The sequence below is a fragment of the Pinus tabuliformis genome, chromosome J (genome assembly GCF_031772625.1).
Source record: "Pinus tabuliformis cultivar Carrire ecotype Pingquan chromosome J, CPIR1, whole genome shotgun sequence".
NCBI classification, from domain to species: Eukaryota; Viridiplantae; Streptophyta; class Pinopsida; order Pinales; family Pinaceae; genus Pinus; species Pinus tabuliformis.
The window spans coordinates 706,695,421-706,722,769 of NC_142295.1; positions in this window are offsets into that span (position 1 = coordinate 706,695,421).

The following is a 27,349-nucleotide window of genomic DNA, read 5'->3' on the forward strand; positions in this document are numbered from 1 at the left end:
ATGTTATTTGATATTGAAGCACCTTGTATGTGTAATAAATCAAGAGCATCCCTTCCAGATATTGTTGATTGGTTCACTCCTTTGGTTAGCATATTCATCCAAGTATTTTGTGCATATAGAAGTCCACATATATTGCCTTTGTTTTTTCCCGACAAAGTAGTGACATAGGAGGTTGGTTACCAACTATATATAGGGTTATCTAGTTCTTTGTAAAAATAAAATAAATCACCATGTTCGATCTTCCCACTTTGCATAGGATCGTATAGCTTAAAGAACTTGAAGGAAGCATAAGTAGAAATAGAGGAAATAGAGCATGCCAAGTTCGATGAATTAGGATACCATAGATGTGGATACTTAACATGCACAAAATTAAGGTAAATTTGGATGTATTCTTTGACATCTTGGGCGGATGAAGAAAATATTAACAATTTATTTAATGCTACTAAAGCGGTTGAAGAAATTAAATAAGGAGGTCCATCCAAGGTCACAAATGTGCCAGATGATCAAGAAGAAGGAGACCAACAAAATATGAATATTAAAGAGAAGGCTAAATTGAAAATAAAGTAGGATAAAGAAGAAAATAAATAAATAAATGAGAATCTAAAAGCCAATAGATATGAAAATAAGATGGTGGAAGAGGATAGGAAGAAAAACTAACAAGAACAAGCATAGAGTAAGTGACAGGAGGAAGAACAAAAGAAGAAAGAGGGGCAAGAAAAAAAAATCAAGAGACATCAAAAAAGAAAAAATAAGTAGAAAATAAGAGAAAGGAAGAGGACACTTTAAAGAGAAAAAAATAAGAAGAAGATATTAAAAGAAAATAGGTTGAAAAAGAAGAGAAAATGAAGAAAAAGGAAGAAGAGACAACCAAGAAATTGGAAGACGAAATAGTTTATGAGGAACTAGATGATAAGCAACCAAAGGAAATCATATTAAATAATGTGGAAGTTGAACCGATTGTCACTACCTTGAAAATTTTACCTCCAACACCCCTCACGAGAGGACATCTACCACTCAATGAGATGGGTATCATGGTCTTGTTGAAAAATGTGTAACTAGGTTTGGTCTTCATAAGTATGAAATGTATTCTTTTAAATTATAAAATGAAAAGAAATTACTATTATTGGAGCATGGGTTTCATGCTCAAGTTCTTTTATTTTACAGGTCAAGCATCCATTGAGTGCTTCTAGGGTTTGTACTAGGGGTTTATACTAGGTCTAGGATTCATTGCCATATATTGAAGACCCCTATGGGCATATTATATCTTGTAAAGAAAAAATATTTTTGTCTTTAAAGTGTCTAAATGCCCTCCAAGATCAAGTCGACCTAGAACCTGTCAAGTTGACCTAAATTAAGAGCCACGTCTACCCTTGAAGAGGCATATATAAAGAGAGGAATTCATCTTCCAAAGGATCAATCACTCATCTCTCATTCTATGCAAAGAATAGGTCAAAAGAAGTCGAAGTTCTTGGGCTAGTTATCTCTCCCACGTGCAAGTCGAATAAAATTTCACTTATTGTATCTCTCTATCCCTAAGTTTCAAAGAAAGGGAAGCAAAGGGAAGAAGAGGCCATATGAAGAAGATTGAAGTCTTCTAGAGGGGCAGCAGCAGAGGGGGCAGCAGCAGAGGCCAGGAGATAGAATTTTGGATCTGCAATAGGAGTTCGAAGTTCTTATAGGAGGAGGCTCAGTTTATCTTGATCTTGGAGGGTATTTGTCTGAGTCACAAGGTCTTTGTATTCTTCAATTCAAGGATTTATAAGAAGAGAATATATTTAAGGGTTTTCCCCTCAAGAGGAGGGGTTTTGGCCCTGGCTTACAACCTATATACTGTGTCACTGTTATTATTGTTTTTGTAGTTGTTCGATGTATCTCACATTATAATAATAAGGATAAAGGCTAATAAGGTAAAAGGTAACACAAATAGTTATCAAGCTAAAGAGAATTAACATATTCATTTCCCTATTGAATTATTAGCATGGTATAGGAGCTAAGGTTGGTAAAGGGCATCATGAAGATCTCCTCTACAATGAATAAGTTCATTAAAAAGTGTTCCAATATAGAAATCCATTACAAGGAAGGTATCAAGAAAACATGGAGTCTCTTATTTTCTTCAAAGAAGGTATCAATCAAGGAAAAATATGAAGGTCTCATCTTGGCTCTCTCTAGAACATTCCATGATGAAGACATTTGGGTAATTAATAGTGGTGCATCAAGACACATGACTAGACACTCCAAACAATTGAAGACCTTATCAAAAAAATACACCTATTCAGTGGAACTTTGAGATAATAATATCTATCACATAAAAGGTATTGGATCAACATCCTTAAAGCTGGAGAATGGAAGCAACATCCACCTCAACAACATTCTATCTATTTCAGGTTTTCATAAGAACTTACTTTCCATTTCAAGCCTAAAAGATAAAGGTGATATAGTAGCTTTCATTGATGGAAGGGTTGTTTTATGGAGTAAAGACTCAAGTATATAACAAGAAAAAGTCATTGGAATTCGAGAAGGAAGACTCTACGGATCAATACCTATTGTGGCGCAAGCCTTAGTTCACATTGAAATTAGCTCGTGTGAACTCTGGCATAGACGATTTTGTCATCTACAATTCAATATTCTTCCAACTTTAAGTTCCATAGTAGATCGAATGCCTGAACTAAAGGAAGATCATGAAGGAGTATGTAAGGGATGTGCATTAGGTAAGAATACCAAGAGACCATTTGGAAGCAGTGCTTCACGGTCGAAATAAATCTTGAAACTCATTCACTCTGATGTATGTGGTCTTATGTCTCCTAAATCACTTGGAGATCATCTATATTTTGTCACATTTATATATGACCATTCAAGAAATACTTGGGTTTACTTAATGAAAACAAAGGATGAAGTATTTACAAAATTTCAAGAACTCAAAGCTGAAGTGAATAACCTTACGAAAAGAATAATCAAGATACTAAGATCTAATAATGGAGGAGAATATACATCGAAAGATATTATAGCATCCTATAAGGAGTCTGGGATTAAGAGGGAGTTGATAGTCCCATATAATCCCAAGAAAAATGGAGTTACAGAACAGAAGAATAGATCCATTGAAGAAAGTGTAAAAGCAATGTTACACAATCAAGATCTACCTAAGTTTCTGTGGGGAGAAGCGACAAAGACAGTTGTCTACATTCAGAATCAAAGTCCCCATAGATTTCTAGACAACAAAATTCTGGAAGAAGTGTTCACTAGAAAGAAGCCATTTGTAGATCATCTATGGATCTTTGGGTGTCCTGTATATATCCATATACCAAAGGAAAAAAGAAAGAAGCTAGATCCTTTAGGCATGAAGGGAACATTTGTTGGGTACAAAAACTCATCAAAAGCTCATGGGATCTACATGAAATATGGGCATCATATAGAAGTCAGTTGTGATGTCATATTTGATGAAATCACAACATTCAATAAATCGAAGGAACTTTCTGTAGACTCTAATGGTGAAGAACATTCAATATTTGAGGAGGAAGTTGACAAGTGGGAAGAAGAATCACACCATGAAGAAGAAGGTCCTAGTGAGCCTATTCAAACTGTGGTCATACCTAAAGCAATAAAAAGACCTAATTGGTTGAAATCTACATTACTTGGTGCAAAATTTCAGGGGGCAGTGAAAGGATCATTTAGAGAAAGCAGGAAACCCTAGAGATATTTTGGGTATGTTGCATACATTACTAAACTAATAGAATCAAAGCCATCCACTTTTGAAGAAGTTGTAAATAATTAGGAATGGAAATATTCCATGAATGAAGAGTATCAATCTATAATGAAGAATTGAGTCTAGGAGATCATACCTAGGCCCGAAGACAAGTCTGTGGTTACTTTCAAGTGGATCTACAAGATCAAACATGTGGCAGATGGAAGTATAGATAAGTATAAAGAAATATTTTTGGCTAGGGGCTTTTCTCAACTTGAAGGCATCGAATATGAAGAAACATTTTATCCAACAACAAGATATAAAATGATTTGATCATTAGTCTCTCTAGAAGCATTGATGGTATGGATCATCCACCAAATGGATGTCAAGACTGCTTTTCTGAATGGAAAAATAGATGAAGAAGTCTATATAGAGCAACCCTTGGGATTCGAAGTTAAATATAGGAAGGCATATTTTTTCACACTGAATAAAACATCATATGGCCTCAAGCAAGCACCAAGGGAATGGTATGCTAGAATGGATGCACATCTGCAAAGAATAGGCTTCATAAAAAATTATGTTGAACCTTTATATTAAGGTTGTAGATGGAGAACATGCCCTCATTCTTCTATATGTACATTATCTTCTCTTGATAGGTGTAGAAGGTTGAATTGAAGAATGTAAAAAGAAACTAGTAGCAGAATTTGACATGAAGGATTTTGAGTTGATGCATTACTATTTGGGACTAAAATTTTAGCAAGGACCTGATGAAGTTTATTTGATTCAAAGAAAGTATGTGATCAAGATGTTGAAGAAGTCCGATATTATGTATTGCAAACCTATGACCACTTCAATGATCACAAACTTGAAAAGACTAAGGAGTTCTAAATCCAACCTTGTGGATCCTTCCAAGTATAGGAAAATTATTGGCTCATTGATGTACTTGGTGAATACTCGACTAGACATATGCTTTGCGGTAAATGTTCTCAGTCAATTCCGAGTGGAGCCGAAGCATGATCATTGTGTAGCAACAAAAAATATTTTGTGATATCAGTGAGGAACTATCCACTATTGTCTAAAGTATGATAGAAAGAATGATTTCCAACTGATTGGATATACATATTTCGACTAGGGTAGAAGTGAGCAAGATGGAAGGAGAACTACAAGAGGTTGTTTCAGTTTGGGATCCTCCATGATCTCATGGATGAGCATAAAGCAAGGCACAATTTCTTTGAGTAGTGTTGAGGCTAAATATGTTGCATCCTGTGAAGTAAGAAGAGAAGAAATATGGTTGAGGAAGTTGTTTTATGACCTTTTTAAAGGACCGATGAACCCTACAGTGATACTTTGTGATAACACCATTTTTATATGTTTGTTTGAAGATCCAGTGTTTCATGGAAAGACAAAGCATATAAATAACAAGTATCACTATATTCGAGAGCTAGTGCAAAATGGTGTGTTGCATCTACAGTATATCTCCACCTATGAGCAGGTAGCTGACATATTGACAAAGACACTTCTGAACTAGAAGCTTGTGTACATGAGAGACAAGCTTGGGTTGGTTGATGTATCCTCACTAATTGAGAGGGAGAGATAGGTAAATTACATTCTTATATTCACTTGGGAAGAAATAATGGAGGATTTGGTAACCATCTGGCATTCGCTACTCTTTGAGAATGTGGCAGGGCATTCAAAACAAGAGTAGTTGTGGACTGATATTCTTTGAGGACTAGTTATCAAAGATAAGAATAGTCCAAAGGAAGGTCATACTCGATGAACACCTGGGTGGAGTATGTAACTTGAGATATAATGATGATGGTTTCTATAAATCATTGGTCTCACTTGCATTGTGCTCTAATCTTGTGGAGAGATAAAGTTGTTAGTCAAGGCCTTTCTATGTGACAATGTTGGTTAAATATGATGCTAGACAGATGGGTTACCAATCCGACTCTTTTTATGAGATCTCTTTAGATTTAGAATGACCATGTACCTCTTATGAATACCTCCCTAGTTAATAGGGGTGTTGAAAAATGTGTAACTAGGTTCAGCCTTCATAAGTATGAAATGTATTCTTGTAAACAATAAAATGAAAAGAAATTATTACTATTAGAGCATGGGTTTCATGCTCAAGTTCTTTAGTTTTATAGGTCAAGTACCCATTGAGTGCTTCTAGAGTTTTTCCTAGGTCTAAGAGTCATTCTATATATTGAATACCCCTATGGGCACATTGTATCTTGAAAAGAAAAATTATTTTCGTCTTTAAAGTGTCAAAATTACCTCCAATATCAAGTCGGCCTAGAAACTATCAAGTCGACCTAAATGAAGAACCACATCTACCCTTGAAGAGGCCTATATAAAGAGAGGAATTCATCCTCCAAAGGATCACTCATTCATCTCTCATTTTATTCGAATAAAATGACAAGAAGAGGTCGAAGAAGAAGGAAAAAGAAGAGGTTGAAAGAAGTCAAATTGCTTGGGCTAGTTCTCTCTCCCACATGCAAGTCGAAGGTAGGGTTTCTATGCAATGGTTATCCTTGGTTTGATCATGGAAGGAAGAGAGAAAATAATTCAAGAAAAGGTAACTTAAGGTATCTCTCTAGCCCTAAGTCTCAAAGAAAGGAAAGCAAAGGGAAGAAGAAGCTATATGAAGAAGATCAAAGTCTTCTAGAGGGGCAGTAGCAGTTGCCAGGAGACCGAATTTTGGATCTGTAGTAGGAGGTCCAATTTCTTACAAAAATAGGTTGAGTCAAACTTGATCTTGGAGGGTATTTGTTTGAGTCACAAGGTATTGGTATTCGTCAATGAAGGATCTATAAGAAGAGAAGATATTTAAGGGTTTTACCCTCAAGATGACGGGTTTTGGCCTTGGCTTGCAACATATATACCGTGTCACTATTTTTATTGTTTTGGTATATGTTTTATGCATCTCACATTATAATAATAAGGATCAAATCTAATAAGGTGAAAGGTAGCACAAACAGTTATCAAGTTAAAGAATTAGCATTGCCCTATTGAATTCTCAATAGGTCCAGGGAGATGAAAGGATATTAGACATATTAAACTTTACTTTCGATTAGTTGAAGGATAAGGTTAGCCAAGAAAGAAGAAAATATAATCATATTGATCCAGATTATCCTTTCTCAATCAATATAGCAAGGGATATTGTTGCAGACACAAGAATCAACTCCAAGGAAATAACTTAAACAGGCACAACATTTGCAGTAGAAACCAAGAAGAACATTGATTATCTATATCAAGAAGTTGAAATTTTGAAGAAAGAGTTGGCCAATGTATGATAGAAGAATAAACAACTCCTTCTTGAGAATCAAAATGTGTCCACTACAAGTTTCAACAGGGAAAGTTTGCAATTTGTAATTCTTCAAGAGCTAGAGGAATTGGAGGAAATGATGAAATATGTGTATGATAAGATTATAACATTGCATAAAGTAGTAGCACCTATTTTTAAGTTGCAAAAGGAATTGCAAGAAAGAGGGAAGTTACTAAGACTTTCTCTCTCAGTGATATATTTCATTCAAGAATGGGGCACCAAGTGCCCCAATGCACTGGTAGAGTTGTCTAAGAAGGGCAGGATAGAGGTTGAACTAGATAAAGTGGAGGTGAAAATTCTTTTACAATGACATGATAAATTAAGAAACATCATGGTTAATACTATATCAGCCTATCTTAAATTGCATAATCGATTATAGGCCTTGGTCAGAATGCATAATATACATTATATTGGTACACCGAGTGAAGTAAGATTTAAAGAAGAATTCAAACGAGAAATGTGAAAATCATTGGATATCATAAAGCATGTTTTTGTTCAATAAGACTTGGAAGTGAAAAAGGACACCATTATTCAATATTTTTTAGAGCTCGCCAAGTCGCATACCAAAATAACAATGCTTTGGAACAAGTTTCAAGTGGATTCAAAGATAGTATTATCTAATTCTTTAGAGTGTAGGATAAGATATGACAAAGAGTTAGCATAAAAGGTGAATGATGTAGTTGTTGAGTACAAGACATGGTATGAGTATGTTACTAAAGAGCTTCACATGGAAGTGCCGGAGATGCCCATTGCAAAAATTCTCACATGAATGTATTTCTTTTTCATAATTTTCGTTATAATTTTTTAAATGATACTTTTTGTAATTAAAAAAGTGAAAAGAAAATGAAAAGGCACATATAAGTCAAAAGGTCACATAGAAGTTTAATGGTCATGAGGGAAGTCCAAGAGTCATAGGCGGAGGTGAAAGGACATCTCAATTCTTATAAATACACCCTCATGACTAAATCAAAAGGACTTTTCACTTTGATTTACATTGTAAACATATTCTATAGCTTGTTATTTTTTTGAGAAAGCAAGTGATAGCTTTAATGTTGCACTATTGGATCGTGTAGGTGCTTCTTGTAATTATGCATTTCGACACTTCTACATAATATCCAGAAGATATTTGACCTATGCAATTGTTTCACACATATAATATATAGAATTTTGAGACACTTCTTTCAATGGTTGATGGTAAGTGTTTACATTCATGTGTGTTAAGGAAAACGAACTATTTTGCTATCTCTAATAAATATCTTATTTAAAATTGTATGTTATTTATGCTTTAATGATAGTTTTTTGTTGTAAACTATTTTCCAATTAACAAATGAATCTCTTCTACACATGTATCATTATTACAGTAGTGCTAACATTCTTATTATAAAGTTTCATGTCACTTATTTTGTTTGTAGTAATGTTTTATGCACATTATTTGTAACTATCTCACAAGGTTATCATTACTTGTATTTATGAAAAGTTATATTGGTTTTCTTACATTTAGCTTAAAGAATAAAATTATCAGTCAATAGTGATATTTAAATATGTTAATCTACAAATGCATATTGTTGGAAATTATGAATAACAAACACACAACATGGAAATATAAATATTGCATCTACCTTCTACTGACTGAAAGAATAAAAATTATAGTTGGTCATGCACACTTTGCATATATTAGAAAATTATGTACCATGGTACACAAACTTTGTGCTCCTAGAAATTAATCTAAACATGGGAAACTTGAAAACTAAAAACCTCAATCAAAACTTCAATACCTAATTATGCTAATCAATAAATACATACTATTATAAATTATTAAAAATGAAGACATAATGGTGAACTCTCAACATTGAATCTATCTTTTAATCACAAAAAGAAAAAAAACTACACTTCTATAGGTCAAAACTAAAACTCACCAACCAACATAGTGGTGCACCCTATCCATCCTTTATAAAATGAGGAAAACAAGGGAAGTGTAATGCATCTACTCAACTACTGATGTGCCCTAGGTGATGAGATAAAAAATCTAACCCCAATCGCCTCAACTAGTGCACCCTCACTACATAGACAGAAGTGCCTAAAAAAGAGCACCGTAATCGAAGGATAAATTATAACACACATGCATCCTCCTACTCAGGATATATACATTATTCCTAGAATAGAACCCTCTCAAAAAGTGTGTGTTATCTTCTTAGAGGTTTGTGCCCTCATCTAATAAGGGGCAATGCATGAAAAAATATATGTAGAACTAAAATGAACTCAATTTAAAAAATTAGCACATATGCATTACATATATAAAAATTCTATAAGACAACAATGCCACCTAGAGACTAAACTAGTGCACCTCAACCTTGTCACGACGGTGAACAAATCCGAAGGCACGCTAAATATGCATCATATCATACAATTTTTCTACAAAGAAATGTTATACAAATCTACTACTAACTATTGGCTATGCCCTACCATAAGATAATAATGACTAAGCAACTAGGTACAACTCTAATACTCCCTCTTTGATAGGAAAGTGGTCTTCACCAATCTAGGTTTCTTCTTCACCATCTTAGACATGCCCTTTGTTAGATCTTCAGTCAAAAAATCTACAACCTATTAATATGAATGCATATGCTTTAGGATAACTATAGTCCTCATAAAATAGTCTTCATAAAATAAATATATTGTTTCCTATAAGAACTACCAATGAAAGAAACATAATACATATTACATGTCAACAAAGTTGATAGCATAGGTCCACACACATTTGAATGTACTAAATTGAGAAGTCATCTCAATCTATGTTCATTGCTTGGGAAAGTAGTTTTTTCTGACTTCTTGAGCTTCTGGTTTTTTCCTCTACACCTGAGGTTAGGGAGTCCCCCCACCATGTCCATTATCAGAGGCAAAGCTTCATACTACAAGTGACCTAGTCCTTTGGGGTAAAGTTGACATAGATTTTCACTATTATGCACCAAAGTTCAATGCTTCATAGGATCTATTAACCTTTAAAGGTGGAGCCAAAATATAACAAGGCATACATTTTTTTATAATCACATATTGATAATATCTAAGTTATCTCCTTGGAATATCTTAAAATATCGCTTCAAATTTTTGAGTTTACTTTGGTTTGTCACTAAGGTGTTTCATCAAACAGCTTGTATGTGTATGGTTGTAGGTGCATTCTTTATATTTTTATTTTAAAAATGTTCCCAATACCAATTGAACACCATAAAAACACTTCCAAAACAACAAAAAATAATTAATATTAATTCCAAATAAAGTGCATACCACTGATAGAGCTAGCCATCATAAAATTAAAGGGAATCTAATGATAAAAGACAACAGCCTGTACACTAAAAGCAAGGTTGTAAAATAGCACTCAATGGATCAATATGAAACTCAAAATTTGATGACAATAAAATTAACCATATTAATAATGAAATTCCACCCCCAAAAAAGGAGTTTAAACCTATCCAATATTACTTTGAACAACAACTCGACCTCTGTCTAATAATGCAGAAATAACCCTCGTGAGATATGCATCACGGTCCACAAGAATGTGACAGAACTAACCCAATGAAAGTATGATGGAATAGTGAACTCAACCAGCAAGACAATGAGGCTCTTAGGCTCTTTTAAGAGTTGTAATATCAACCCCTTTTTATGGCAGTCTTGACCCTCAAAAGAGATGGAACTCAACCCTTTTTAAGATGCTAGAACTCAACCCCTTTATATTAGAACTCAACCCTCAGTTTTATGGTAGAAATTGGCCCCACAAAATAGTTCCTCTCTTCTATTAAACTCAGCCAACAAGAAATGAAGCCTTCGATCTCATGAGAGAAAGAAAACTCAACCCAATACTTTGACCAAACAGTGGTAAATTAACCCTCAATGTAGCTCAAAAACTAGCCTATAAAGAAGAGTAATTAATACTAAAGGCAAAATATAAAATCAACTGATAACACCTCAAAATGTATTCCCTTTATACCAATGTCTTATTCTCCATCAACAATAAAGAAAAATTTCAAAATATGAGTGACTCTACTCCAACACTAGCTAGGGTGTATACTTTCAACCAAGACTATGAGGGAGCACCCCCTACCCCTCCCAAAGCATGCACTAAATGGAAGAAATTAGGGAGAAAACTAGGGAGCATGCTGCCAATCGCTCCCATTTGGGAGCACTTTTTGGGATCGTGTTCCTTCCAAAAATAATTTGCTCCATGGTCACTCCAGCTAAAAAAAAATCGCTCCCTTCCTATATCTTTCAAAAGTGGTCAATACTTCTTCTATAGATAGGTGTTAGAGAACCTATAGCTTCATTCATAATGTTAAAGAAACTACCTCAATGAAAACCAAGAAGAACGCTTGGTTTGTGCACACTACAACTTGATGTTATTGACACATTACTGTGAGCGGGCTCAATTCGATAGACCATATATCACCTGGGACAAAAACCCTTAGGAGGATAATTTGGAGGATGGAACCTTACATTTAGAAGAGTTGGAAGTAGATTTATTTTCTTTCTTCATAAAAAAAAAAAAAAAAAAAAAAAAAAAAAAAAAAAAATTATTATTGTAATACCCAGTTGTTAGAAAATCAGTAATGCATAAAGATTTTCTTATATTGATAAGTACTTGTGAAATAGTATTGTTCTTATAAACTTATTTATGTTCTTAATTTTTCTTTGTTTCATCAAGAAACTAACAAAAGAAAAACAATAATATCCATGGACACCAAATGTAGGCACTCAGTCAAGGCTAAAACCCCTTTATAGGGGAAAACCCAGTTAGAACTCTTCCTTTAGTAGATTCAAATTGAGATATACCAAGAGTCTAGACCAAAATACCTTCCTCCTCCACCAAATCAGCTCTTCCTTTTGATAGATCTCGTCCAAAGTTACCAAGTTCCAACTTCTCAAAATGTGCTTCAACCAAAAATTTTGACCCCCAGCTTCATAACTTCGACCCAACTTTAGGACTACAATTTCAATCTAGAAACTTCAATATTTCTAGCCTAGCAACTTCACATATTCAATGCATCTTCATAACTTTCACCTTGACGCAACTTCATAGCTTGGACCTTGATGTAGCTTCACAGCTTCGATGCAGCTTCAGAATATTGTTGCACATGAGACAGAGAGAGAGAGAGAGAGAGAGAGAGAGAGAGAGAGAGAGAGAGAGACCCAAAAACTTTGATTCCAGCTTCCTTCTTGAACTTTTCACTTTTTTTCTCCCATCTACTGCAATTCGAACATGTATAAGATATGTGCTTCCAAATTAGTCGAGTTTCTCCAATATATAGTTATTTTGTGAGGTCGAATTCCCTTGTTGAGGCTAACTTGTCCTTCCTTGAAGTTGACTTGGTGGAGGAGGCCTAATTCACCTATTTTACAATAAAATTAATTTATTTCTTGACAAGTACATTATATCATGGCTTAAATATAATTATTAAGATCGACACTAGATGAATTTGTCAACACTCCCTCTTAACTAGTGAGGTATTCGTAATTACATATATATAGAGGTACATGGAATATCTCCAAAATTAACTACGAAGAGTTCTAGCACACTCAGTACCATGGACTAGAAACCTGGCTAAGGCATTCTATCAAGGTGGGACTAATGTGGACTCAAGATTTCAACCACTCTAGGTACCATCAGGATTACCTGCTAACCATAAACCCAAGAATCTAGGTGGGTATCTGAGTTCGAATCTCCATGACCATCACCACCCTCCCTCTTCAGGATCTAGACATCAACACATAGTTTAGCCAGATGTCCTCCCAAGAATATTCCATTAGATGTTCCATCTCTCCCTAATAAACTAAACAAGATATATCCATTTTTCCAAGCATGCTTCCAAAGTGTTCAATATTCTTGTGGAGAGATTTACATGTATAAACACAAACCCCAATCAGTAATAAACTTTCAAATACATATACAAGTAAACACAAACCTTCATATTCGTCAATAATCTTGATGTTGCTTTCATCGTCACGTTATTCATGTATCATTTTTTGAAAGCTTTCTTCTTCTTTCATTTCTATAGCAACACCAAATACATCGTCATATTTTCTCAAGTCTTTTATTTGTAACTTGCTTACTTAAAGGTATTCACTATCATAATATGCCATCCCTCTTAATTGGGGAGATACACCCTTTCTTCTATCTAGGCTCCCTCTCAACTTAGGGAGATCAACCACTTCCTTCTTATATAACACCTAAGAACCTTTCATGGCTCCATCCCTTCTTAGTTCCTTCATCATGCTTATTAATGTGATCCAAGCATATTCATCATCTTGAATATTATGTACCTGCAAAACTTTAATATAAAGTACAACAAAAATACATATATTGAAGCATGAAGTTAACTATATCAAAGTTATATCAATATAGTGGAAGCATCGAAACAATCAAATACCTAAACCTTGTTATGTTCATAATTAGTAAGAGACACATACTAGACATTAACCTCTTGCTAGGATTTTGTCACAAATAATTAGACTTCATATTCAAGAAACAAAGGCTTAGATATAGTCAATTCATTAGAAATCCAATCATAGTACTATACATCTAATGTTTCAAAAAAAAATCTTAATTTACATGTTATATTCTACCAGGGTTTGTTGCAAACTCTATATTTCACAAACTAAATATATGAGCATCAATATACTCGCATATACATATCTAGGATTTTATGTACTAGAATATCATATAAATATCCATATCTACTAGGTAAACCTAAGACACAAACATAATACATCAAAATTAGAGATACAACAATTTTCTCTAGGCTAGGGTTTCGATCGAACATACACCTAGGGCTTCATTCCTAGAATCTTACTTACAAGGGTTTTGTTCACAAACAATAATTTACCTAACCTTAAATATATATGGATTAAATACATAATTTAGACATTAACAGTGAACCTTAAACAACTAGAGTTTCTATCATAACAATACCAAAACCCTAAACATCAAAATAATAGGTTTTCTAGATTTCATCAACAACCCTAAGTAGACTAAGGTTTCATAATATTTACATACCCTTAGCAACAAGAGGCTATGGTTTTATAGTGAACCCTAAAGTTTAGGGTTACACAAGAATGATAAAATTATATCATGAGGTAGATTCAATCTAATGATTAATCACCCTAACAAGAATATTTTTGATTCAAAACCCTAGACATAACAATTTCAATAATGCAATTCAAATTTCAAAAGAGAATGAACATACCTTTTACATGAAGAGAACTTTATAACAAAACTTATAGTCTAAGGCACACCTTGAGTTTTTCCTTTACAAACCTTGTAGGACATCAATTCTTTGAAGGGATTCCTTTGCATCATAACTCCCTCCATGATTCAAGCTTATCCTTTGAAGTCTCCTCCATAACCTTTGTGTATTCTACAATATTTTCCTACCAAGGAAAGTACAAAGAAAATGTTATTAGCATATAACACAAACAAATCTTGATATGAGATAAAAACCCAAACATAAAAGAGGAGACAAAGAACAAGATACACATATTTTGTATAATGGTTAAGGCTCCCTCTTAACCAAATTCTTTTGAGGGATACCTACAGCTTTCAAAATTAAAAATGTTCTAACGAGACATGTTAGACCTAAAAACTCTAGAAATCAAATGATAAAAGAAAACGTTGAAAGTAGAAGGATATGGAAGGGATGGTTTCCTAAGATTCTTTAGAAAATTCTTCCATATTGTTCTTCTTTGGTGGAGCTTCATTGACAATATTTGATTGATCTCTTCATCTCTTCTTATTCCTTGGATTCTCCGGACATTGATTTTTGTAGTGACCCATCTTGTGACAATTGTAACATGAAATATTGGATAGGTCAACTTTCTTATTTGGTCCTTTGAACTTCTTGAAGGTTCCCTTCTTCTTATGATGAGAAGAATAGGCATTAGAGGTATTTTCTTATTCATCCTCCTTCTTGTTAATTACTAATGATATTAGAGATTCTTCTTGACTAGATGCATTCCACCTTTGCTCAAATGTTCGAGTATCCTTCCAACCTATTAATTCCTCATGCAAAAGAACTCCAAGATTTTGGTAGTCCTAGAAGCGCAGTAATTGTGATTTTTTCTAGTACAACTTCATTTATTGCTTGGATTTCATCCCTAATTCTAGATATCCTTATAAAGTAGGATGATACAGTATCGTATTTATTCATCTCAATAGTTCTTAATTTACCAATGTTTTTTATGGTGAATAATTTGGAGAGAGCCTCATAGATTTCTTGAGCAGAATCTATGTTGGATATGTATAGAATTAGGTTGTCCTTAACTCCATCCACTATTAGGTTCATAGCCAAGATTTTGTTTTCTATGAATTTTTCTTTCTCTGTTTCACTTGCTTCATTTGTAGGCTTCTTGATTTTTCCTTTAACAAGATCCAAAACTTTGTTCTTTTCAAGGATGAGATATATTTGTTTTTTCCAATCCCTGTAGTTGGAGGCTCCTTCTAGTTTGTTTTATCCCTTCATTTAGTTTGACATAGTTATTGTAAATAGTAGGATTATATCCTTATATGATCATTCTTAATGGCCTTCCTTTAATCTATGTTTCCTTAATAGATCTTCAACCTGCCTTTTTCTCCCTTATTCACCTTAGCTCTGATACCATGTTAGAAAATTGGAAAGGTGGAAATATTTTCTTATATTGATAATTAATTATGAAATCTTAGTGTTCTTATTAAATTATTTACATTTTTCCTTTATTTTTGTTTCATCAAGCAACTACCAAAATAAAAAAATGAATATCAATGGACACCGGATGTAGGCACTCATCAAGGGCTAAAACCCCTTTATAGGGGAAAAATTAGTTAGAACTCTTCTTTCAGTAGATTCAAATTGAGATAGACCAAGGCCCTAAACAAAAAGGCCTTCCTTCTCCACAAGGTCAGATCTTCCTATTGATAGATGATGTCTTCCATAATTACCAAGTGTTAGCTTCTCAAATGCAACTTCTACCCAGAATTTTGGCCCCCAGCTTTAGAACTTTGACCCAGCTTTAGGAATGCAATTTCGATCTAGCAACTTCAGTAGTTCCATCCTAGCAGCTTCACATCTTTGACCTTGATGCAACTGCATAGTTTTGATGTAGCTTCAAAAAAAATTTGCACATGAGAAAAGAGAGAGAGAGAGAGAGAGAGAGAGATCAGAGACCCAAAAACTTTGATTCCAGCTTCCTTCTTGAACTTTTCACTTTTTCTACTCCCAGCTACTACAATTTGAACTTGTATAAGATATGTGTTTCCTATGAAAAATCCTTAAACCTAGGAATTCCTACTATAGCACTAATGATATTTATCCTACTTATTAGATTTACATGAACAAGTTATTTGCAGTTTCCTATAGCAAACATCGAAACACATACACTACAGCCTACACTAATTAAATTATATGTCGAAACAAGAAACTAAACTATATAGAAAGATACACACAAATGACAGTTATTTTTGGACAAATGTCCCTTGAAAAACCCATTGCGGTAAAAATGGTGCAGTAGATCTTAGGGTTTTATTATTATGTAGTAGTTTTCTGAATACAACTATGAATGCCCTCTCGGAAATCTAGTTATAGAGAAATATAATTGGGAGAAGAAATTTGTGATATTACCTCACTCTACCCGGCAAGTCTTGGTTGATCTGGAAGATGAACCAACATGTCCCCAGTTATTTTTTCGGTGCCCCTGCATGGTCCCCACGTCAGCCTCTAAGGCTCTGTGTATGTTTTGCGATGGGTCGATTTTCTCTCTTGGAGCTATGACATCAACCCTACCAGCTCAAACATCAAACCTTAGTAATTTTTTGGAGTTTTGCTTAGGAAGACTGCATTACCTCTGCGTGAGCCCTTCTGGATTAGAATAAACCCCTCTTGGGTCCTAGGTCACCTCCTTCTGGTGTCTCTCTTCTTCTTTGTTGCATATCCTGGCTCAGGATAAGAATCTCCAACCAAACTATCCCTGCCCCTCACTACAAAAGCTCACTATCAAAATTATCCCGGTAGCTGCTCTGCTTCAGAAAATTGAACTTCTGAACTCACTCGATGTGTCTTTCCATGTGACCCTCAAGCTTCCTTAAATAATCTTCTCTTTGAAATTCAATTACCCAGATTAGAAGCTAATAAATGGCTAAGATCATTTCTTCTTGATCCTCATATTCTTCTAGAAGTTACACCCACAGTTAGATTAATACCCATTAATTATTTTATTTTCCTAATTTTAGACTTAGGGTCCCATTAAAAATAATCAATTATTTTAATAAAACTATTTTTGGGTTGAATTTCCCAAAACTCTTTCTGGGTTCTTCAGAATACATGTGCCCAAGAATTCCTTGCAAAATTTGAGACTTAGAGCACATCTGATGCTACCAGAAATCAACACTCCCTCTTAGCGATGAATGTTCTCTAGCAATGCCTCCCACTAAAGCATCATCCTGACTTCCTAACATCATCCTTTATATTGTTGATGTCTGACATACTGTCCATCAACTATTGCACTATTATTTCAATTGTATTGTTGATGACACTATTGTTGTCAACACTGCATCCATACTACAACTCCCTCTGAATTTTTGCATATGTGTTGTTGTTGGCACTACCACTGCCAACTGCCTGTGTAGTGCAAACTATTGTTTCTACTGCATCAACAATGTAAAAACATCTCAAATTACTAAACTAATTATGTTCACTATAATACCATGTGAATGTTGGTGCCTGAATGTTGCTAGTCTCTACGTTGTCCCTCTAAAACTTTTGCATTGTTGTTGACCTCTTATCTGTGCCATATGTATTGCTTCCAACTCTACTCTATGTTGCTCAGTCTCTGGTGCTCCTAGCCAGTGTAAATGTCTCTCCGACACTCCTCAGCACCATCCAACATGATTCCATCCTACTACCATAAAAATGGGCTCCCATAGAGGTGGTCACCTCAAGGATCTTTTCCATCTACAGCTCCTTCGAACTACAACTCAAAATCAGCCCACCTCACTCCTAGAGGTATCCTGACTGTCATGGTGAACTCCTCCTCCTCAATCTTCACAAGTGCAGCCTTTGGATCATGATTCTCATATTTTTCCTTCTTCCTAAGAGTACACTATGTTGTGTAGTGACCCATCTCACCACACTTGAAGCAGTTTATCTTCGATATGTCCTTCTTACATCTCTGTTGTTCCTGTTGTCCCTTTGATGCAAGGGTTGCATTCTCCTCCTCTTTGGGCTTTGACCCACTGTTGTTGCTTCCATCAATCTTACACTTGAGTAGATCTCTCCTCAACTCCTCTTGCTTGAGAGCTTCCCACATCCCATCCCAATTCAGTAAATTTTCCTTGCCCAAGATACTCTGGACAAAGACTTTTCACTCATCTGAGATAGAATTGAGGACCATTCCAACTAACTTGGAACCTTGAGGTGTAGACACCATAATTGATAACTCATCTCGAGTATCCTAAAGCTTCGTGAGGAATGGATCTACATGCTCCCCCTTCTACATCTGTGCATATCTCAGCTTTTGCTCTAAGTAAATATTTTGTTGCTCAGAATATCCCTGATACAACGTAGACAATGCATCCGACATCTCTTTGGTAGTCCCTCTTCTAGCAATCTAATAGGCTACATGATCCTTCACTCAATCAACGATCATTCTCTTTGCCTTCATCATTTTTTCTTTATACTTCTTCAGCAGATGTTGATCTGCAGGTACAACCACCACACTGTCGACATATATCTTGAGAGCATGTTCATCTAGAAGGAATGACATCCTTTCCTTCCAGATGACATAGTTGAATGCTCCATCCAGTCTATCCTTATCCCTCAATCCATTGGTTTCCATCTCTTCCATGAAAAACTATCGAACTGCTCCTCTCTGCTTCTTACAATTGTTGCTCAGCCAATAAGAGAACAAACTTCTTGGTGGGAAGTCTACTGAGGAAAGGTTCCCTCACTTTTCTTCTCTTCTCTTCTGACGCCTTTCTGCCCAACAAAACATGTAGAAAAATTGCATCCCACCAGCAAGACCTGCTCTCTGTTGACTCACTTAGAGAGAGTGTGCCTCAAAATTTATCCCTCTAGCTAGGACTATGCAAACCCCTCTAGGGATTCAAACTGATACCTCCTGCATACTTTGCTACCTCATTTTCTGCTCAGCATTGGGTTCTCTGGCACTATTCTTCTTGCTTCACCTACACTTTCTTTGATACAATGTGAAAATTACTTAAACCCGAGAATTCCTACTACAGCACTAATGATATTTCTCCTACTTGTTAGATTTACATGAACAAGTTATTTGCAGTTTCTTACGGAAAACATCAAAATACATACACTACAGCCTACACCAATTAAATTATATACCGAAACAAGAAACTAAACAATAGAGAAATATACACACAAATGACATAGTTATTTTTGGACAAACGTCCCCGAAAAAACCTAATACAGAAAAATTGGTGCAGCAGATCTGAGGGTTTTTATATTATACAGTAGTTTTCTAAATACAACTATGGATTCCCTCCCATCAATCCAGTTATAGAGAAATACAACTAGCATAAGTAATTTTTGAGATTACCTCACTCTACCCGGAAAATCTTGACTGATCCGACAACTAAACAAATGTGCCCCGCTATTTCTGTGTTGGCCCTGTATGCGCCCTACATCGGCCTCTAAGGCTCTATGTCAACTCTGTGCTAGGTTTATTTTCTCTCTTGGAGATCTGATGTCAACCCTCCCAGCTTAGACATCAAACCCCAACAAAATTTTGAACTTCTACTTGGGAAGACTATGTTGCCTCTGCGTGAGCCCTTCTAGCTCAGCGTCAACCCTCCTAGGTCATGCGTTGCCTCCTTCTATTGTCTCTCGACCTCTCTATTATGTATATTGGCTCATGAGAATACTTTCCAACTGAACTATCCCTTCCCCTCACTGCAAAATCTCACTATCGAAATTCTCCTGGCAACTACTCTGCTTCAGAAAATCGAACTTTTGAACTAACTTTGTGTGTCTTTCCAAGTGACCCTCAAGCCTCCTTAAATAATCTCCTCATTAAAATTCAATGGCCCAAATTAGAAGCTAATCAATGGCTAAGATCATTTTTACGTGATCCTTGTCTTCTTCTACAAGTTACACCCACAACTAGATTAATACCAATTAATTATTTTATTTTCCTAAGTTTAGACTTAGGGTCCCATTAAAAATAATTAATTATTTTAATAAAATTGTTTCTTTGTGGAATTTCACAAAACCCTTTCTGGGTTCTTTGGAATACGTTTTCCCAAGCCTCCCTACAAAATTTGAGACTTATATCACATCCTATGCTACCATAAATCAACACTTCCAAATGAGTCAAGTTGCTCCAATATATAGTGAGTTTATGAGGTCAAATTCCCTTATTGAGGTCAACTTTTCCTTTCTTGAAGTCGAGTTGGTGGAGGAGGCCTAATTGACCTATTTTACAATAAAATATATTTCTTTCTTGACAAATACATTACATCATGGCTCAAATATAATTATGAAGACTGACACTAGTTACATTCTTCAACACCAACCACAATACAATTCCCTCATACAAACTAAGGGTTCCCTTCCAGAGCAAAAAAACCCTAAATTAACATATCTTCTACTGGCATATCTTCTGCCCCCCCTAGACCCCCTATAAAACTAGTGGGGGGAATCCCCCCCATCAGGGACTCGGATCCAAACACAACTGAAACAAGACCTCTAAGTCAATAAGATAGTCAGGCTCCACACCCAACATGATGAGAATCAAGATGTTGTAACTTATGGACCTATGGTTGATGAAGATTATAATTGCTATATGATTGATGTTATGTGGTTTAATCCATGCTTTTTTTCTTTTTATAAAAAATCCATCATTCTACTTACTTTTCTTGACATATATGCATAAAAATATAAAAATATATATATTATATGAAAATCACTCCCAAAATTGATTCCGACTCAAAAGATTTTTAAATTGTCACTCCTCGCTCCTGCTTCTACTTCTGCTTTCAATAAGCCTTGGTTTTAACACCAAAACTAACAACTAGAATGAGGATTTCCACAAACCCTAGTCTCCTTTTCAAGAACTCTCCAAAAATATATTTTTCAAGATAACAATTGCAAGAATGAGTAGAGACTCCTCATTTCCCCTTTCTATAACTTACTTGACTCATTTGCCACCTTCTTACCTTTTATTTTAATAAACTCATTTTAGTGGGTTTTCTCACTTTATAATTTAAAAGTGAGTTTTTTAAACCTAGGATCCATGTCCCCCTTTTGTCGATTTAGCTTATATAATGTTTTCTCTTAGGTGAATTTTGTTCCCTTGATTAATTTTTCTCATCCTAGCCTACGAGAACTTAATTAGGCTAGTGTAATCTTCCCCTTATGGCTCCTAAGAAGATGGGGAATTTATAATCCTCCCCACCCAAGATTGCTTGTCCTCAAGCAATTTCAATCTAGGATATTGGAGCACATGTTCTCCTTCCCAAGTGGCATCTTCGACAATAAAACATTTCCATTTGACCATATATTCGTTAATGGTCCTGCTTATTAGCTTTTTCTCCCTTACCTCCAAAATTACTTTCGACAACATAATCAACTCCCCTTCTTCATACAATGGTGGGACCTCAATAGAAGTGACAATGTGCTTCCCTTGGGCCTTCTTGAGGCATGAAACATGGAAGAAATTGTGTATCTTATACCCCTATGGAAGTGCTAGCTTATAGGCCACCTATCCTATATGCCTCACAATCCTGTAGGGTCAATAGAATCTAGGTTTCAATTTATATTCCCCCTTCCTTTTAAGTTATGATTATCAATAGGGCTACTAACAAATATATATCAGGTCCCCCACCTAAAATCTATGCTCCACCCAATGATTATTTGTATAAATCTATTGTTGATTCTGATCCATCAACAAATTATCTTTGAGGAGTCACAGTATGTCCTGGCTCTCTTGAATCCAGTCATTAGCTTTAGGTGCCCTGTTGTCTGCAAACACCAATTATACAAGTTTCGATGCATCATACCCATATCGGGTTATAAAGGGAGTCATCCCAATCGACATGTGATAAGTGGTGTTATAACAATGCTCTCCTTAGTGAAACCACTTTATCCAAATTTTATGTTGGCCCAACACATAGTTTCTCAAATATCCCTCCAACCATTTTTTGACAATATTGATCTACATATCAATCTACGAGTGGCAACTAGTACTCTACGTTAACTCGGTCCCAACTAACTTGAACAACTCCTACCAAAACCCTCCCATGAATATGTTTCCCTGTCGCTAAAAATGATCCTGTGTAATCGTAATATCTCTCTAAATAATATCTCTATTACCTATGAGAAAAAATATCGGGAATGTATAGTGAATAAGTGTGCAAACTTTATGAGCATGTGAACCACCAAATAAATGTAGGAATTCAAATGCACCTGATGTAGCCCTATGATGAATTCCATCGAAATGTTTTCCCACTTTTATCTAAAATAGGAAGTGGTTGAAGTAACTTTATCAAAATACTATGCTCTAATTTATTCTTTTGGCATATGTTGCACTCTCCCATGAATCACATCACATCCATCTTAAGGCACTTCCATGTAAATCTTTCCCTGATATTCCTATAATTTTTTAAGTACCCACATTTCCTGGCCAATGGCGAGTTGTATTGAGAAGTGTAACTATGTTAGGTATTCATAATTACATATGTAATTATGATTTTATGTAATTGATGTAAAGAAGAAAAATAAAATTATTTTTATAATACGTGAATCATGGGTCTCATGATCAAGGAATTCTATTAGTTAAGGCTACCATTGTGAGCCTTTTGGATTAGTCATCATATCATAAAATTCAATTGATTATATTTTATGTATGAAATACCCTTATTGGGCATGTTACATATGTATATGAGTCACTAAAAGACCCTCCAATACCAAGCTCAAGAACCTCCTTCAAGTCGACTTAAGGATATCTCTAGAAACATATTTTGACCTTGTCACTAGGAGAAGTTCGCTTATTTGATAGGAATATCACTATATATAGGGAAGCTTGGCCTCCAATTGAAGAAGGACTTTCGGTCAAACATAAAGGAAAGAAAGAAGTGTGAAGTTAATAAGGAAAGGAAGGACGACCATCACCAAGGTTATTTCAGATCTGTTTTTTGGCTAACATCTCCACATATGTGAGGATCTAGTATTTTTTGCTACAAACAAGGGTCGAGGCTAGTAAGTGGTAAGCACCAGTATTGCAGCAATAATGCTGCAACTCCTGGGTTTCCTACTTTACTCTTATCAACTCGGTAGTTCATAACAAACTTGGAAGCATCGATGCTATATGCACAAGTACTAGTTCTTACTGCAGGTTGTCACTTGGTCAACCAGCACAAGATCACTAGGAGCTCAAGCCAAATTCTATGGATTCCAGAAGAAGCTCTATATTTGATGAAAGGCAAGAAAGATAGATATTATTCTAATTGCAAAAAGGAGAAAGATTGAAATGTAAAGCAAACCAAGTAAATCCTAATTAACCAACTAATCCTACTTTTGTAGAAAGCACTATGGAAACCATGAAAGGAATTCCATTACCTACTCAAGGAAATAAACAACATCTAACTAAGCTATTTCTGGAAGTAAATGAGCAAAACACATCTTTTTGGTTTTTTATGTATTTTTATGTGAATTTGACATGCATGTAATTTATTGTTTGTGAATGTGGCAGCGAATAGGTGGCATTGGTGTGTGGTTTTGGGACTTGAGAGGATGTAGGATGGTGTGGATGGGTCCTAGGAGGTCTCAGGTGGCCTTCTGGAGGCTTTTCCAAAACTCGACCTTCAAAAGAAAGCCTACAGGAAAATCAACAAGAGGACACGGGAAATCTACAGGAGGAAAAACAACGTTCTACATGAGGCCTACACGAGGAGGCCGAGAGTAGTTTTCACTGTTTTGAACGTGTGAGAGTGGGTGGAGAAGGTAGATGAAGGTTGGGATGAAGTGTTAGGGAACCTAGGGTCTACCAAGAATTAATAGGAGAGAGAAAGATGATTGGATTTTCTCAAGGAGAGAGAGGAAATTCTATGGAAAATGCAAGAAACTAAGGCAGAATTGAGGGGAGACTTGGGCGACCTGTAGGGCCTAGATCAGATGGAGGATTTGATGGCTGATAGGATGACTTGATGCTAGAAGATATCTACTTCATAAAAAACTGACAATCAACCAATGAGATTAAGCAAGCAAGGAAATAAGTCCATAAAAAAAACTGAGTTTTTGCATCAAAGTAAACTATGATCTATGAAAGGAAATGTTGATAACCATTGGATGAAAGAAAACCATGAAAGGATATTATTTCTAATAAGGAAATGATCATGATGAAGAAGTTCTAAAGCAAAGCAAACTAGACTATGAACCAACTAGAAAGCTGCAAACACTAGAAGTCCTATGAAGGAGGAAAATTTGTGTTTTTGGGGCAGCAGGAGGGTCTTTGCCTCAAATCATTGTCCCAAAGGGAGGAAGAGAGGCCAGAGCACTATTGCTAGCCTTTTGGATCTTTTCTTTATCACTGCTTAACTTGTTATAGAAAGCACAAATGGAAGAAAACTACTAAATCATCAAAAGCAACCTATTCTTAACCATAAAAGAAATGCAGCTAACAGCAACCTAATCTACAAACTAAAATGAAACATACAAATACAGGTAAAGAGGAGCTTGGCTACTTGGATTGAGCCCTAACCCAAGAGCTTCAGCCCTCTGAGGTAACTCATTGCTAACTCAAAGACGATTCCATCTTTATTCTCAAAACCAATAATAAGATTACATGAACTGTTAAGATAATAAGCTCAAAGTTGGGTAGAGTTTACATAAGAAAAATTGCAGCAAAAATCCAACAAAAACCCAACAAAAATCTATCCCTAGTGAGACCCTAAGCCTCTCTACTTATACAAATGAAGCTCCCAACAAATTCCTCAAAATCAGGGAGGCTTGTCTCCCAAAAATCGAGATAAACATTAGTTATCCTCCACTTGCTCGGCTGCCTATACTCCGAGCTAAATGAAGGGGAATTCGAAGTGGGGAGTAATAAATGAGGGGGATTCCCTCGTATAAATCCTCTTCTTTGTCCACTTTGAGTTATTGCTGCCATTTGTCCACTGGATCCTCGACTTTCACCACAAAATTAATAAAAAATATACATTAAACACATATTAGACCACATGGCATCATAACTAACTCAACTCACTGTATAAGCATATTAATTAGAAAATCATACAATAAGCTAAGAGAATGGTTGATTTGACTAGGTTAGGAGGTAAAATGAGCCCATATAATTATCCATTGATGAGGCTCATCATCACCCCCCTACTGAAAGTGTTGCTCATCCTCTGAGAAACTTAGTCCATCTCCTCATCTTGTTTGGCCCTGGTGGCCTCCCTAGCATCCCAAGCTTCTGATGTTGTCTCCTCTTCCTTGTCATAGAATCCCACCTTTCTGTCTATCTCTTCCCACTGCTCCTACTCTTCTTCTTCTCTTATGCCTTCCAGCATGCCTAATAGCAGTGGAGGACTCAGTTTGAGGCTAATCTAGTTGACCTTCAACCTCTGCATGGAGTGCTTGTACATTGGAACTATCCTTAATGCCTCTTTCATCCTCATTGGGGAATGATATTCCCTGATCTGCAGACTGTTTGGTAAGGTGTTCCATCTCCTCATACATGCATGCACACAGTCATCCCCAAGTAACCTTTCCATATCCTAAAAATGTGCAATGACTTGAGCATGATCACTGAAATATCTAGGGGAAATCTGAGGATTATGTGCAAGCAAGTTATGTGTGCTGATGAGTGCCATGGGGTCTGATGTCTTAGCTCTGGTCATTAAGGGCTCACTCTGTTCTTTTATCATCAACCTTCTTATTTCTACTACCCTTAACTCTTCATGGTTCATCCATGACGCCATGGCCATAAGTTGTAGGTCCCCTAGCCTAGCATTAGGGTCCCACACACTCATGTCTGTGAGGGCCATGTTATCCAGATAGAATTATACCATCTTTTCTTTATCTTCTAATGTGCTTTGGTCACGCAGGTCCATAAACTACCTATAATATTAGAAAGGCGTTATGCCTCTTTGTGCCAAAGTCTCGATCTAAAATTGCATCCATTGATCCTTGAGATACAGGCCATAAGACTTTGCTGGTGTCCTACATTGTAATGCCTCTATGGACCAGCTGGCCATGCATGCCAGTTTGGTCTCTTTCTCTTGCAGTTGTCTTCTTAGCAATTCATTTTCAGTTTCAAGGTGATTTCTTGTGATTGCTTCTTTATGTCTGACAGTAATTAACTCTTAGCACATTTCTTTGAGTTTGTTCTCCATATGGCCAATATCCTCAACTCCTTTGGATTTGGCTATTTGTATCCACCTATGGGTCCTTATTATTTCTTTATCCAATTCAAAGAATAGTGGAATTGCAAATTTTTGTGGAATGATTCTTCCCCCTTAAGAAGATTGTAGTAAGAGCTAATACTAGGCTGGGGATCAAGTTCCTGTGCCTCTGTTGCTTCCTCCTTTCCCTGTGGCTGTCCTTCTATATTTTTTTCAAGTTTTTCGATCTCCTGTAGTTTTGATAGAGTCTCCTATAGAACAATCTCTGCCTCCTATAGGACTGTTTTTTAGTCCTGTATTTCTACTTTTTCTTTCCATGTGGGAGATCTAGTAGTCCCCCTTTCATAAGTGATAGGTGCCTTGGAAGGTGATTCTTTTCCTTCGACAGAGGGTGAATCTTCAATAATAATTGGCACTTTAGACGAATGTTGGGGTTTCCCTGTTTTGATCCTTGTGCTCTTCCTAGCCCTAAAATACATTGAGTTCTGCCTCTTCCTCTTTTGTTTTGGTTTAATTGGTGTGCTGAGGGTATTGAGAGCAGCTATTGCCTCTCTTTCTAGGGTCTCAAGGCACTTCTGTCTTTTCTGCCCCTTTTTCTCCTCCTTTTGTCTCTTTCTCTATCTATGTTTGCTCTGTTCCTTCAGTTTTCTCCTCCTCTCTTTCAGTTTCTTCCTTCTTCCATTTTTGTCCCTCTAAATCACCAGTTTCTTCACCTTCTCCACCTTGTTGCTCTTCCACCTCACTACCAATAGGGCTAATATCACAGGTCAGGGCCTATATGTCATCTTCAGTAGTCATGTTTCGGAAAATTTCCCATGCTATGGGGATTGTAAATGTATGGAGCAATTCTTCCACTAAAATTTTGATTAACCCATGGTGATCTAGCTAGTTTGGATTTCCTGCTTTTACTTTAATACTAGAGTCAATGAGGGACTACAGGAGGAAGTAGGGGATGCTG